Genomic DNA, 13,307 nt, shown 5'->3' with positions numbered 1-13,307 from the left:
TGTGGTGTTTTCCAAAAATCCTTTTTAACTTTTCAGACACACCAGCCATGTATGGAATAACCAGGTTCTTCCATTGATCCTGAGACTCCGACTGTACAGTCATCCTTTTTCTGGATCAACATACTGCCTTGTTAATGTCCCACTTGGGATATCAATAGGTCTTAAGGGCTGTCTTCAAATACCGGTTTTCCTTCTTAGCTTCTGGTGTAGAGTCCTGATAACTCCTAGTTTGTGTTGTAGTGGGTGATGTGAGATTGCAGATTACAATGAAAAAGTAATCTCACTTTTGAAGGATAAACACATATATGAAAAACTGAAAAGGGACCCCACCAACATCTACAAAAAGAAAGTGATAGCCTGCCTGAAACACCTAGAAAAGGAAAATGCCATTGACAGGGAACCTTATCACCGTTTGTATCCTGAAGAGGCCACCACTTGCCTTTATGGCCTTCCCAAGATGCACAAGGAAGGAGCCCCCCTCAGACCCATTGTCAGCAGCATTAACTCTGTCACTTACAACATTGCCAAATACCTAGCCACAATCCAAGCACCTTTAGTTGGACACACGGACGACCACATCCACAATTCAGAGGAGTTTGCTTCCAAGGTCTGGGAGCTGAAACTGGATACAGATGAAACCATGATATCCGTTGACGTCACATCTCTCTTCACCAGCATCCACACCACTGCTGCATTAATAGCTGTAAGGAGGAGACTGGAAGAAGACGGCACCCTCACCACCAGGAGCAACCATAACCCAGATCAAACCTCCTTGCTCTTGGATCTGTGTTTGAACACCACTTACTTCTTGTACAGAGGTTACTTTTACAGAAACATGGCTGTGCCATGGGTTCCCCAGTGTCACCCATTGTAGCCAACTTGTACGTGGAAGAAATGGAGGAAAAAGCACTCAACTCTTTCCCAGGGATGACACCAACCCACTGGTTCAGATATGTTGATGACACCTGGGTAAAGATCAAGATCCGGGAGGTACAGGCCTTTACAGACCACATTAACTCAGTGGACACCAACATACAATTCACCAGGGAAGACTCCAAGGATAACCGGCTGGCTTTCCTGGATTGTGCAGTCATCATTGGGACTGAGGGAAAGCTAGAAATAGAAATCTAGAGAAAACCCTCCCACACTGACCAGTATCTTTTGTTTGATTCGCATCACCCACTACAACACAAACTAGGAGTTATCAGGACTCTACACCACAGAGCAGAGAACATCCCCACTTCCACAGAAGCTAAGAAGAAGGAAAACAGGCATCTGGAGACAGCCCTTAAGACCTGTGGATATCCCAAGTGGGCGTTTAACAAGGCAGTATCTTTTTCCAGAAAAAGGACAACGGTACAGTCGGAGTCCCAGGACCAACAGAAGAACCTGGTTATTCCATACATGGCTGGTGTGTCTGAAAAGTTAAAAAGGATTTTTGGAAAACATCATATACCTGTCCACTTCCAACCCACTAACACAATGAGGCAGAGACTCGTCCACCCCAAAGACCAGATACTGAAACAGAAGAAGAGCAATGTAATATATGCCGTTCAATGCAGTGGAGAGTGCCCTGAACTGTACATTGGAGAGACCAAACAGCCGCTACACAGGAGGATGGCCCAGCACAGAAGGAGTAACACAATTTGGGCCAGAATCAGCTGTGTACCTCCATTTGAAGGACAAAGGACACTCATCTGAGGACATTAAAGTCCAGATATTGGATGGAAAAGACAACTGGTTTGAAAGAGGGGTGAGGGAAGCTTTGCATGTGCAAATCAACAACCCCTCATTTAACAGAGTCTCTGTTTACTATCTACATGTGACAGAAGGCCACTATGCAGATCCTACAGGATCTTCAATGTTTGATGAATGGTTCGATGTGGTGAAGCAAAATACAGATGCATTCGTGGTGCTTTTATATTTAAGAGTTGCCTATTCCTGATCGTAATGACACAATACATTTTAAAAGTCTCACATACCATCTTTTGTGCCTTTTTTTTGTTTCTGGGGCTTCCTCCTGACATGTCAACAGCAGCAAACAGCAATAGATCACCACACAGAACACATTAAATGTATGATATTCCAACTCTCTGCACATCTAGAATCCTTAGATTTATACCTGATATCACTTTCATGATGAAATGCATTAAAGTATGTATGTTAAATTTTACAGATAAATTGTTAATTTCATTTAAATAATGAATAATGTTAATGATTACACACATGGAGGGGTGACACGGTGGCGGCAGTAGCAATGCTGTATCCACAGGGCGTCACATTGCTGGTATTCCCTGCTTGGAATTTACATGTTTTCCTGCTGGGTTTCCACGGTGTGCTACGGTTTTGTTGCAAATACAGTATATGCAGATTTGGTGACACTAAAATGACGCTAGTGTATGCGAGTGTTTGTATTCACCTTGCAATAAGCTGATGCCCCGTTTAGGGATTGTTTCTGCCTCGTGCCCAATGCTTGCTGGAATGGACACATCCCTGGATTTGTGGATGTAATCATTAAACATCCCTTTCAGGGATATTGCGGTAAGGTGTCATTGGAATTTAATGGGTGTTTCAGGCAAGTCGCAACACAGTGAAGGCAAACCTGTTCTCACCGTGATAATATCTCGCACTGACACCTGGTGGATTCTTCTAGATTTACATAAAGACAACACACAAGTATAAACAGTAAAATGCTTGCGTAGCAGGAGCGTCCACTGGAGCATGCATCGCGTCACATGAAGTATAAACCTGGCCTTAAGGCTCGCTTATACTTCATGCTCAGAACGCGTACGCATCATGGCTGCCACGAGTTCTCAGCGTTCATTTGATGCGTCCTCTGAGCAGGTCCTCAGAAATGAACGTGACGCGTACACGAGTTGCAGTACCAGTAAAAAGTAGGGGGGCACAGTGTGATAAAAGTTGGAATGTAACATCTTAGTCTTTGTTTACTATCTACATGTGACAGAAAGCCGAGTCTATGCGGATCCTATGGGATCGATGTGCACGCTTCGATGTTTGAAGAATGGCTTGATGTGATGAAGCAAAATTGTGACATACAGATGCATTCGTGGTGCTTTTATATTCACGCGTCACATATGCTCCTTCTCAACTACTTAGGTCTGCTGATGAAAGGCATGGTGTTGCCAACATTGTGTTGTTCTTCATTGCATTTAAGAAGCATTCAAAAAGTCTCATTTGTTGAAATTCTGTCCAACTGATATTAGCTATTTTGTTCTGAGCCTGAACCTGTTCCCAATCAGACACCTAGAATGTTTACTTTGTCATTTTCACCAATTTTGTAAAATGCTTTGGATAAAAGCATCTGCTAAGCAAACAAACATAAATGTAAATAAAAAGACTCTCACAATAGGAGTTTAGCTGAGACACAGTCAGGATTCCAGAAGACTTATTATTAGAATAAAATTAGTGAATTCCAATTTTAAAGAAACTGCACTTTTCCATGCAAAAAAATTGTGTTTTTTTTAGTTTTAGATAATATGTTATCATTTTTCTTTGGAATTTTGGATTGTGCATTAGTATTCTTCCAAATGAGCACAATTAATCAGCACAATAACAACGCGGTTCAGGAAATAATGGTCCGTTTATCACTAGATAGTCTAAAACCACCTGAAATAATTACAAACTCTGCTGACCATAAATCCTATACTATCTGATAGAGAAGAAAATATCTTTTCCCAAAAAGGATTTGAATTTTTCACCCTCTCAAAAAGTATCCCTGAGTGACAGATTATTTACTCAATGCATCTCATGGAAGCATTGGGACACATCTTCAGTGATATAACCTGGAGTTCTCAAGTGTTTCATGTCTTTCAACATCAGATACATTCATCCAGGGAACCCAACTCTAGTATCATAGTAGCAGTCGAATACAGGGCCTCACTCTTCAGCCAGAGTCATCTCGTGGCTCTTTCTGTGGCATCAGTCACTATCCTGATGGCCTTCTTTGCAAGCCCTACCCACACCCAACTGAGTCATAACTTTACAAAGAGAATGGTTTGCGAAACCTAGACAGCCCACCTCTATTGTGTCACAGCAAGTGTTTCAGCCCCATCTCACACACTGCTCTGCCAGCTCCTGGTATTTGGTGAGCTTTCTCTCAAGTGCCCATGTGCTCTTTCCTGGGTACTGTGAGTTCGTTCTAACATGATCACCTTTTTGGTGGAGTATGAGATGATGACCTTGCATAGGCAGAGAGTTGATTTTGCAATGTGTTCAGGAAACCATAGCTTCTTGCCCAAATCTGCTCTCAACTGCCACTCTGCAGCTGAAGCAGAGATGCCTGCTGCTGGTTTTGGCCATGGGGTGAGCTTTTCTCCAACCTTGACAAACCAGATGACCTTCTTCAGGTGGTGGTGCTTGCTAGTGGAAATGGCTAAGGCTACTATCTCAGCAATGTCTTTGAAAAACTGATCATGCCTCCAGCAGTAGCAGCCTTCAGGAAGGGTCTTTGGGCAGCTGCTGAGAATAAACAGAGATTTGCTGGACTTGGTAGACCATCATATGCAGCTATTATCAGAAAGTGTATACGTTGGTAATCTGCCCAAAGGATATTTTCCTGTGTAACTTTGCACTGTACTGCATATTCCAATCTCATCCAGACTCCCTGCTGTCTCAGACTCACCATCCTAATAGCACGTTCTTCCTCCAAATATGCTGGTACCTCAACCTGGATCAGTTCACATCTCTTCTTACTCTGAGCTTTCTCAATAGTCCTCTTGGAGAAGTAGTTCAGACTGGCTCAACGTGTAGCCACCTTCCCTACTAACTCCATCTACATCAGCCGGGACTCTGCCACATCCAATGCTTTGGCTACTCTCCACTTCCTCTTGTTAATTAGTGATGCATGGAAGACTAGTAGAAACAATAGACCAGTAGAAATTTGACAATTGGGAGAAATTTTTGTTCAGAACATCAGGAAGCTGATTTTGCTACTTGGCACAAAACAGATGATAATGGAGTGAACGTTCTTTTATTTTCTGACATAATGTGGATGTGGCAGTACAACAGTTGAGATGAAAGAACAGTTTTAGAAATTGTCAGATTAAGGTATAATAATATGCAATGAAGAACAAAGACACATTTTATCATTATTAATAATAGAATATATATATTCTAATATTTCATTTTAGTATTATTAATATTATTGATCAGCAGAAAGCTATTGTTTCAGAGTTGCTAGTGTTTGCTAACCTTCATTCTTCTTTAAAAATAAATGCAGGAACAGGAAGTTAGAAGTAGAATTGTGCTTAAAATTATACAAAATTGGAACTATATAATGAAGAATGAACTGTGGCTTTCTTTGAGAAAATGGAAGAGCTGCTGCAATATGTTACTTGGCGATGAATAAGGTGTCTTTTAGAAAAAAAGTATGATTTAAGTACAGTTTATACTGAAATGCTGGTGCATGTAATGAATCAGATACACGCACTCACACATACTACATTACTCATGACACTGGTTGCAAACATCCAGAGGAAGAAAATACTAGATAAACTGAATAAAGTTCATTGAAATTTTATTAACACAACAGAAACACAAAGTAACAAACAAACCATATACAGCACACTGGCCTTGGAGGTCACTGTCTTCATTGCCGTGTTGTTCTGCCCTAGGACATTCCAGCCAGCCTGTCTGCACATACTGCCTGCTCATAGATTACAATCCAATGCACATCTTGCCTTTGCTATGGTAGTTCCTCCGGGTTTTTCCCATCAGTGTCTCATTAGTCTGCTCTTCCCTGTTCTTTTTTTCTGTATACTGTTTCACCAACTTCCACCTGTCAAAGAGAACCTGTCTCTCCTGCCCGACCATGCTGTACACATTACAACTATAATAAAAATTTTCCCTGTAAAGTTGTTGAGGACACAGCAAAAAGGTTAAATAGCCTAGCTGAGAAAAGCACAGCACTTGTTCCACTCAAGGAAATAACACGCAAAATCAGCTGCATTCAAATGTTATGACTTTAAGTGTAAACTACTAGTACTTTTGGGCAGATCTGACCACAGCCTGATTTATCTTATTCTCAGCTACAGGCCTCTTCATTTGAAATCAACCTGTTACCACAAGGATAGTGAGGAAAATGATCCTGGAGGCTGAAATGGCTCAGAAAGACTGCTTCCAAATGACAGACTGGGAAATGATGTGCAAGCCGCATGCGGAAGATACTAAGTGATTCAGTCACTGCATCACAATCTATATAAACTCTTGTGCCTGAAAGACAGTATGTTACTTTCCAAACAGCAAACCCTGGATTACTACGGAGCTTAAAGGTCTCCTGATTGAGAAAAAGAGAGCCTTCGGTCTAGTGAAAAAAAGGCTCTGAAGGACCCTGGGCAACTGCTATTTTAAAAAAAAAAAAAAAAAGGTGAATGAAGGAAAGGAAGCTTACAAAGCTAAAACAGAAAACAAACTGACCAAGAATAATACGAAGGTAGTCTGGAAATGACTGGGCATAATTACTGGGCTCAAGTAATTCAGGGCTCAAGAGCTAGAAGGGGATATAGACAAAGTTAACAAAGCCAACACCCTGATCCAATTTTTAAGAGATTATTCCCTTACACTGCCACCTTCTTCCAATGACCAGTCTGCACACACTGTCCCTGCTACGTCAACAACACTTCCAATGTCAACTGGAATGTCCAGTGACCTCCGACCATCTCTATGTCCATAACTGATGACTAAGTTGGGAGACAATTGAGGAAGCTACAAACAGGAAAAACAGCAGGACCAGATAAAGACAGTCCTTAAGTTCTTAAGGCCCATGATGATCATCTTTGTGCTATCTTCCATCAGGAAGGGACCTCTTGAATTAATGACTACAGTCCAGTGACACAGATCTCTCATCATGAAGAGAATGTCATTGATATACAGTATGTATATCCCCACCCACAACAGAGAAAGGTAAGGTAAATAAAGTAGGAGCCTTACCAAATTATTTACTTTCATTGCCACAGGCAAAACTGATAATGAATTAATCAAATTGCATCTCTATCCTATCCTACTCAAGTCACAAGGCATTAACAAGGCTTAACCCTGACTTTTATTGGGTACTTTCTTTGGGATATAGAAGAAAACCATGTTAATGGAAAAACATCTGTCCATTCACTATCAAGCAGCTTAATCAAGTTTATTAACATGGAGGGCAAGAGCGCTCGCCAGCAAAATGGAGAAAAAAAAAATCATGAACCAACCCCAGATGTGGAATTTCACATGAAACACTAGCCCACTTTAGCTACATTCACACTGAAAGCTCAGTTGCATTTTCTTACTCATGTATGACAATACGTTGAACTCAGAAACTTTCAGATCGACACGTTCTGTATGTGGTACTACATAAATCCAACACATATACAGTGGATTTAGAAAATATTCAGGCCCCTTAAAGTTCTGCACACTTTATTGCCATTTTTCCCAATCAATTACACTTACTAACTCATAATCATAAAATGAAAATATGTTTTAAGAAAAGTTTTTAAATGTGTATATACTGTGTAGTGAAGAGATAAGACAACATATCTATATCTATATACAGTATATATCTACAGTATATTTAATAATTATATCTCTCTATTATAAAAAAAATCCTGGGAGAGAAAGACGGGAGACGAGACGTGATCTTCATGTTATGATCACGGAAGACACTTAAAAGACTCACAAGACAAAAGAGATTAGCCACAGAGCATCTCGCGGGGACCTTAAACATGACACTTTATGCCAAGAGATTGACCCAGGACCATCTTGCGATGACATAGAACATGAGATTCTTGCAAGACACACCCTACTTAAAACCAATATCAAATAAGACCTCGGGCAGCAGAACACTAAGTTGTGTCAATGCCTTGCGCACACACAGATCCTGGGCTCTCAGTGCATATAAAGCGTATAAAGACAATACATTATAAATGAAACGTTGATAACTAAGCGAAAAAGAAAGTAGCGCAGAGAAAACAGACTCAAAAGCGTTGGAGAGAAAAATGAGCAAAAAAATAAATAAATAAATAATCTAGGTGCAAATTCAGAAAATAAGGAAAGTACAGTAATTATCAGCCTGGAATAAGTTGGCAATCGCAAACGTTGGCGCTATACACATGCAGAGCAGGTTAGTCCCTCTTAGGTTAGAGATTATGAAAGCGGTAGAATTCGAAAAGGCTCAAAAAAAAAAAAAAACCCTTGGGGCGATACAAATGCAGATAAACTTAAAGAATATGAAAGCAGGAAAATTAGAAAGTATAAAAAAAAAAAAGTAAAGATTGCAGTAGCGCAAGCAAACCGAAATTATTACTCGAAAAAGGGAAAATAATCACCACAGACCAGGTGTCATTGGAAAAAAAGCAGGACAAAGCGAGGTTAGAAATAAAAGACAGAGTAGAAAACAAAGTAAAACGTCATAAAGAGGTTAAAAAACAAGGGGGGGCAAGCACATGCTGAGCAGGTTAGAGATAATGAAAACTGGAATTCAAAAGACAAAAAAAACGTAGGCACGAAACACATGCAAAGCAAGACACAGAATATGAAAGCAGAAAAAAACGATAGTGTCAAAACAAAGAAAGTAAACATTGCATTAGCACAAAAAAAAGAGAAATTATTACTTGGAGAAATAACGAAAAGGCGAATAGAGATTGAATATATGGACATAGGTGATATGTCAGATCTATGTAAATATTATAAGGCTTTGAAGTTTAAGTCAGAGAATTTCAAAAAACGTGGTTTACCTCACATGCATGTGCTGAAATTCCAAACAGAGAAACCTATCCTTATCCTGAATTATGGTACAAAGTCATTAAACACGTTTCACTGACCTCATTTAAAAGATTCAGCATATTGGGACTCAAAAGATTCCAAATATTGTTTTTACATAAGTTCTGAAATAAAAGTGAAACTAATGAAATAGCAACAATTCAAAGAAAAAAAACTTAAAAGTGTGTATCTGGAAAACCAAACACGGGGGTTGGCGAGCAAAGTGAGCAGAGGGCAACGCCCCGTAGTATAAATATATAATAATCTGGTGAATGAGTGGTAATAGTCCCCTACCTTTACCAGAATAGTGTAGAGAGAAAAGAGGATGCGGTAATAGTATCAGTACTAATATTAAAATACTGATTATATGTAAAAGAATAAGAACATTTTTGTGAATAGAAATGTTTAAACAATTAAGTCACACTTCTACTCTCATAAATTTGGAATTTGTTATTAACGGATTTATATTTTCATTAAGATTGATTTATAAACTCAAACCTAAAAAAAATAACGTGAAGGCAGAAAATCATATAAATCTTTTTTTTTTTCTTTACTCCAGATTTTCAAGAAATCCTGGCAAATGATTATTTAAATGTTTTAATGCCTTTCCAAGTTTCAATTTAATTGAAAAATGTTACCATGTAAAACAATGCATACTTTGTTGAAAATGTTATTTATTGGTCTTAAACATTGCATATCTGAATCAATTTATGAAGTTTATGTAGAAATATCATTCAATTAGACAAACAAGCAAAGTTAAGAAATGTCCTGAATGCTCTATGTATTTTCCACTTGACTGCAAGATTTTAAGATGACATGCTGTTTCCATTAGGGGCTGTAAATTAACAAAGAAAAATGTGCCAGACTCTTTGCTGGCAGCTATACAGAACAGTTAGACCTTAATTATGAAATCTAGCACAATGGTATAGATTTGAAAACCATTAACATTCTGGATTTTCTTATATTTTGCTTCACAAATTAATAGCTTTCTGGTATACTGTATATGTAGCCTCAGGTATAAGTCTTCCACTAGGGATGGTTTTTTTCCATTAAAATGTTTAGATATACATCTGTAAATGTCTTGCTTTCAAATGTTGGTAAATGAAGCAATAATAGGCACTACATATTTGGCCAGTGAGAGTCTCACCAATTTTTGTTTAATATGATTAAAAAAATCATATAATTTATTTAAAAAAACTAACTTTAAGGTTTGTGTGTTATGCTTCAATAAATTGCACTAGTTTTAATGTCAGTTTTCTTCTTAACGATAGATAGATAGATAGATAGATAGATAGATAGATAGATAGATAGATAGATAGATAGATAGATAGATAGATAGATAGATAGATAGATAGATAGATAGATAGATAGATAGATAGATAGATAGATAGATAGATAAAAATGTTAAAAACAAGTTTTAAAAAAAAGATTTCCTTATTAAAGTTTGATACCAATTACAAGGTAAAACTCATTGTGGCTCTAAAATACCATTAATTTATCATTTGCCTTGGCATCTGATTGCTGAAAAGCCCATATTACCCTAGATTTCCTGCAATATCTGATTTTTATCCATAATTTCTAGGTTGAAATCAAGGTCATTTTGTCATTGTGTGGTCTGCCTTTTTTGATAAATAATAATAAAAATAGCTTTTCCAAAACACCCTCTTTTCTGTGATCTCTCCACATAGGAATAATTAAAATCAGTTCTTTAAGAAAACAACCAGTATAATGGTTTTCTAAAACATGATAAAAAATAAGTGTAAAATATATTTTTCTATTGTCTCTATAATTGTCTGATTTTAAATAATGTGAAATACCTGTTTACCTGCATGTCAGTTGCTTAGAGTTGTATAGAGTGAGAAGTCAAGCAAAATTTCACCTTTTATAAATACTACTTCGTTATTTGGAACACTTGCATTTCATGTGTGTTCTGTGTCTACAACAATCTATGTAAACACATCGTTAAAACAGAAACATTTTTCATGTTTTAGTAATAATTGACAAAATGTAGACATGAAGTGTATAATGTGTGACGCCTGAATTCCAAATATGAAAGAAACACTTTCACAAAAGGTATAAATATAGCAGAACAAATGCGCTTCAATTCAAAAATATAACTGCAGAAAAACATCCCGCATTAGGGTGCGACATTGATACGCATGCTAGCAGCTTCTCAAGTTTACTGTTTTGAGTTGAGAGCTGCTTGTTAATATTATAAAATAAAAACATACATTTGATTTGCGTCTGTAACAGCCGCTGTAAATGTATAGTACTTGTCAAAGTTAGCGTCTCTTTTTTAGTTTTATTCTCACTCACGTTCACACTACCACAACACCTCCCTGTCCAAAAAAACCCCGGATCTGACGCTGTTTTACAGGGAATTCTCAAATGTCATATATACCTAAGTCTCTCTTTTTTTGTCAGTACGGTTTTGATATCATGTATCAGAAGGTGCATACTAATTCAGCGTGAGCAGGAACACTCAAGAATATAACTGAATAAAAAAAAACTCACATCCACAGTCACTCTGAGTCACGCAAAACATCATATCCACGTCCACAGTTTTCCCAGTCTCGTTCGCGCACAAGATCTGACACAGTTTTCAAATAAAGACGGGGTGTAACAAAACAAGTTTTTACCACGTCTTTATTTGAAAATGGCGTCAGATCGGAAGGGGAGGGTTTGTGTCTGGAAGCTTGAACGTGAATCAGACAATAAAACTGGGGGGCTACACTGAATAAGTTCCAGTTTTATTCTCTCAATGACAATCACGCTCTAACACGCCCCCCCTGATCTGACTCTAAGTAACAGCATCAGCGTAAATTCACATCCAATCTGACGCTGTTCATTTTCAAAGAATATTGCATTAGTGCGATGATGTTTTCTGATTAATCTTATACCCAATGTCCCCTATATTTGTCTCTTTCTTTTTTTTCTCCGTGCTGCGTCGACATCATGCACCAGACGGCGTGAGCTTATTAAGTGCAGCAGGAACATTAAATAAAACTGAATACTGTAAAAAAAATAAATAAATAAAGTGACGGTGAGATACGAAGAAAGCAGATTCACCAGCATTTGTGTGTCAGCTTTTATCCCTGCAGATCAGAGAATGTTCAGTTCCATTGCCTCAAAACACTACTGGCATCTACAGTTATTCCTAGTTTCAAATAAAAACTAACAGTGTCAGATCCCTAGGGCAGTATATGTATGGTGATCGTGACTGAGAGAATAAAAGTGAAAAAAAAAAAGGTAACTTTTACAAGTACAGACTACCAAATGTATGTGTGTACTGTATAATATTAACAATAAGAGCAGCTCACTACTGAAAACAGCAAATACAGGAGACAGTCAGGATCGAACCGGGGACTCTTGATTATAAGTCGGCAAATCTTACCTCTATGCCACTTAAGCTGTTGTATTGTTCTTGATCCTTTTGTGAAATTGTTTATTTGATCTTTGGACTTCAGGCTTCACACATTCTATAGTTTATGTCTACATTTTGTAACATTTATTACTAAAATATGAAAAAGTTTCTGTTTTAACAATGTTTTTACACAGATTACTGTAGAAACGGAACACACATGAAATGCATGTGTTCCAAATAACAATCTATTATTTTCACTCTAAAACTCCAGTAGTTCACTCACTCCCAGATAATCAAACAAGGCATGAGCTGGGAGAAGTTTGTGAACTTTCTGCGATGGTGGGGGGCGGAATGCTTGCTGCTTGTCTTAATCGGCACATTTACAGGACAAAGGACGATGACGGAGAGGTGCGAACGGATTTAAGATGGGCTGGATTTACGAGTTTTCTCATAGGATCTGGTAATTCTAGTGTTAATACACCAGTTTCTGCTATCATCTGTGCACCTTCCACAGAAGGTTAGCTCTGTTGGACAGTTGTCCTGTTCTGGATTAATTCTTGCCTTGCACCCAGTATTGTTCAAATAGTCTGTATCTCACATGACCATAAACTGAATTAACCAAGTTTGACAATCAGCACATATAAATTTATTTTTCAAAGTTGGCCTCTATTTCTTGACATGCGTAAACACCAACTTATTAACACAACAGGACTGATGCACAATGACTGTTATCTTGCATGTTATTAATTTTCTTTTATCCTAAAGCACCAGGGGTTATGTTTAAGGCTGCTATTATAAAAATAACATGTCAAATTATAAAAGTGTAAATGATCTCAACTGTCATTTCCCCAAGGCATTTTACATGAACAGTACATGCTGTAAATGCAAGCAGTTCAATACTGTTAGTCTTCAGCTTAAGTAGAATCTAGGAAAAAGTGTCAAAATCCATCTGTTGTGATAAAATCAATACACTGCCCACAATAAATTATGTGAACCTGATTCCTACTGACAGGGCAATGAGGTAGTGATTTTTTCATGATGATGAAAATAGAGCTTACAGTTAAGAGGAAAAATGGAATTTAAGGTCCACAAAGCAAGTCAATTAAGATGATAAAATTAATGGTGCAGAAGCAGTATAAGTACACGTAGGATTCAGAGCTATTCTGTCTGGAGAAGAGTGATAGTG

General features: G+C 37.9%; 1 protein-coding gene and 1 pseudogene across 6 annotated transcripts in view; one reads left to right on the top strand and one right to left on the bottom strand.

The window, feature by feature from the left end:
• Window positions 1-9,349, top strand: part of LOC120524445 — a 74,958-nt pseudogene extending 65,609 nt beyond the window's left edge.
• The window catches only part of sytl5 (synaptotagmin-like 5), a 356,011-nt gene that overhangs the window by 314,297 nt on the left and 28,407 nt on the right, over window positions 1-13,307 (bottom strand). The window lies entirely within an intron of this gene.

This window comes from Polypterus senegalus, chromosome 2, assembly GCF_016835505.1.
Source record: "Polypterus senegalus isolate Bchr_013 chromosome 2, ASM1683550v1, whole genome shotgun sequence".
Lineage (NCBI taxonomy): Eukaryota > Metazoa > Chordata > Cladistia > Polypteriformes > Polypteridae > Polypterus > Polypterus senegalus.
Note: the sequence above shows the minus strand (reverse complement) of the source record. Positions and strands in the feature narration are given on the sequence as shown.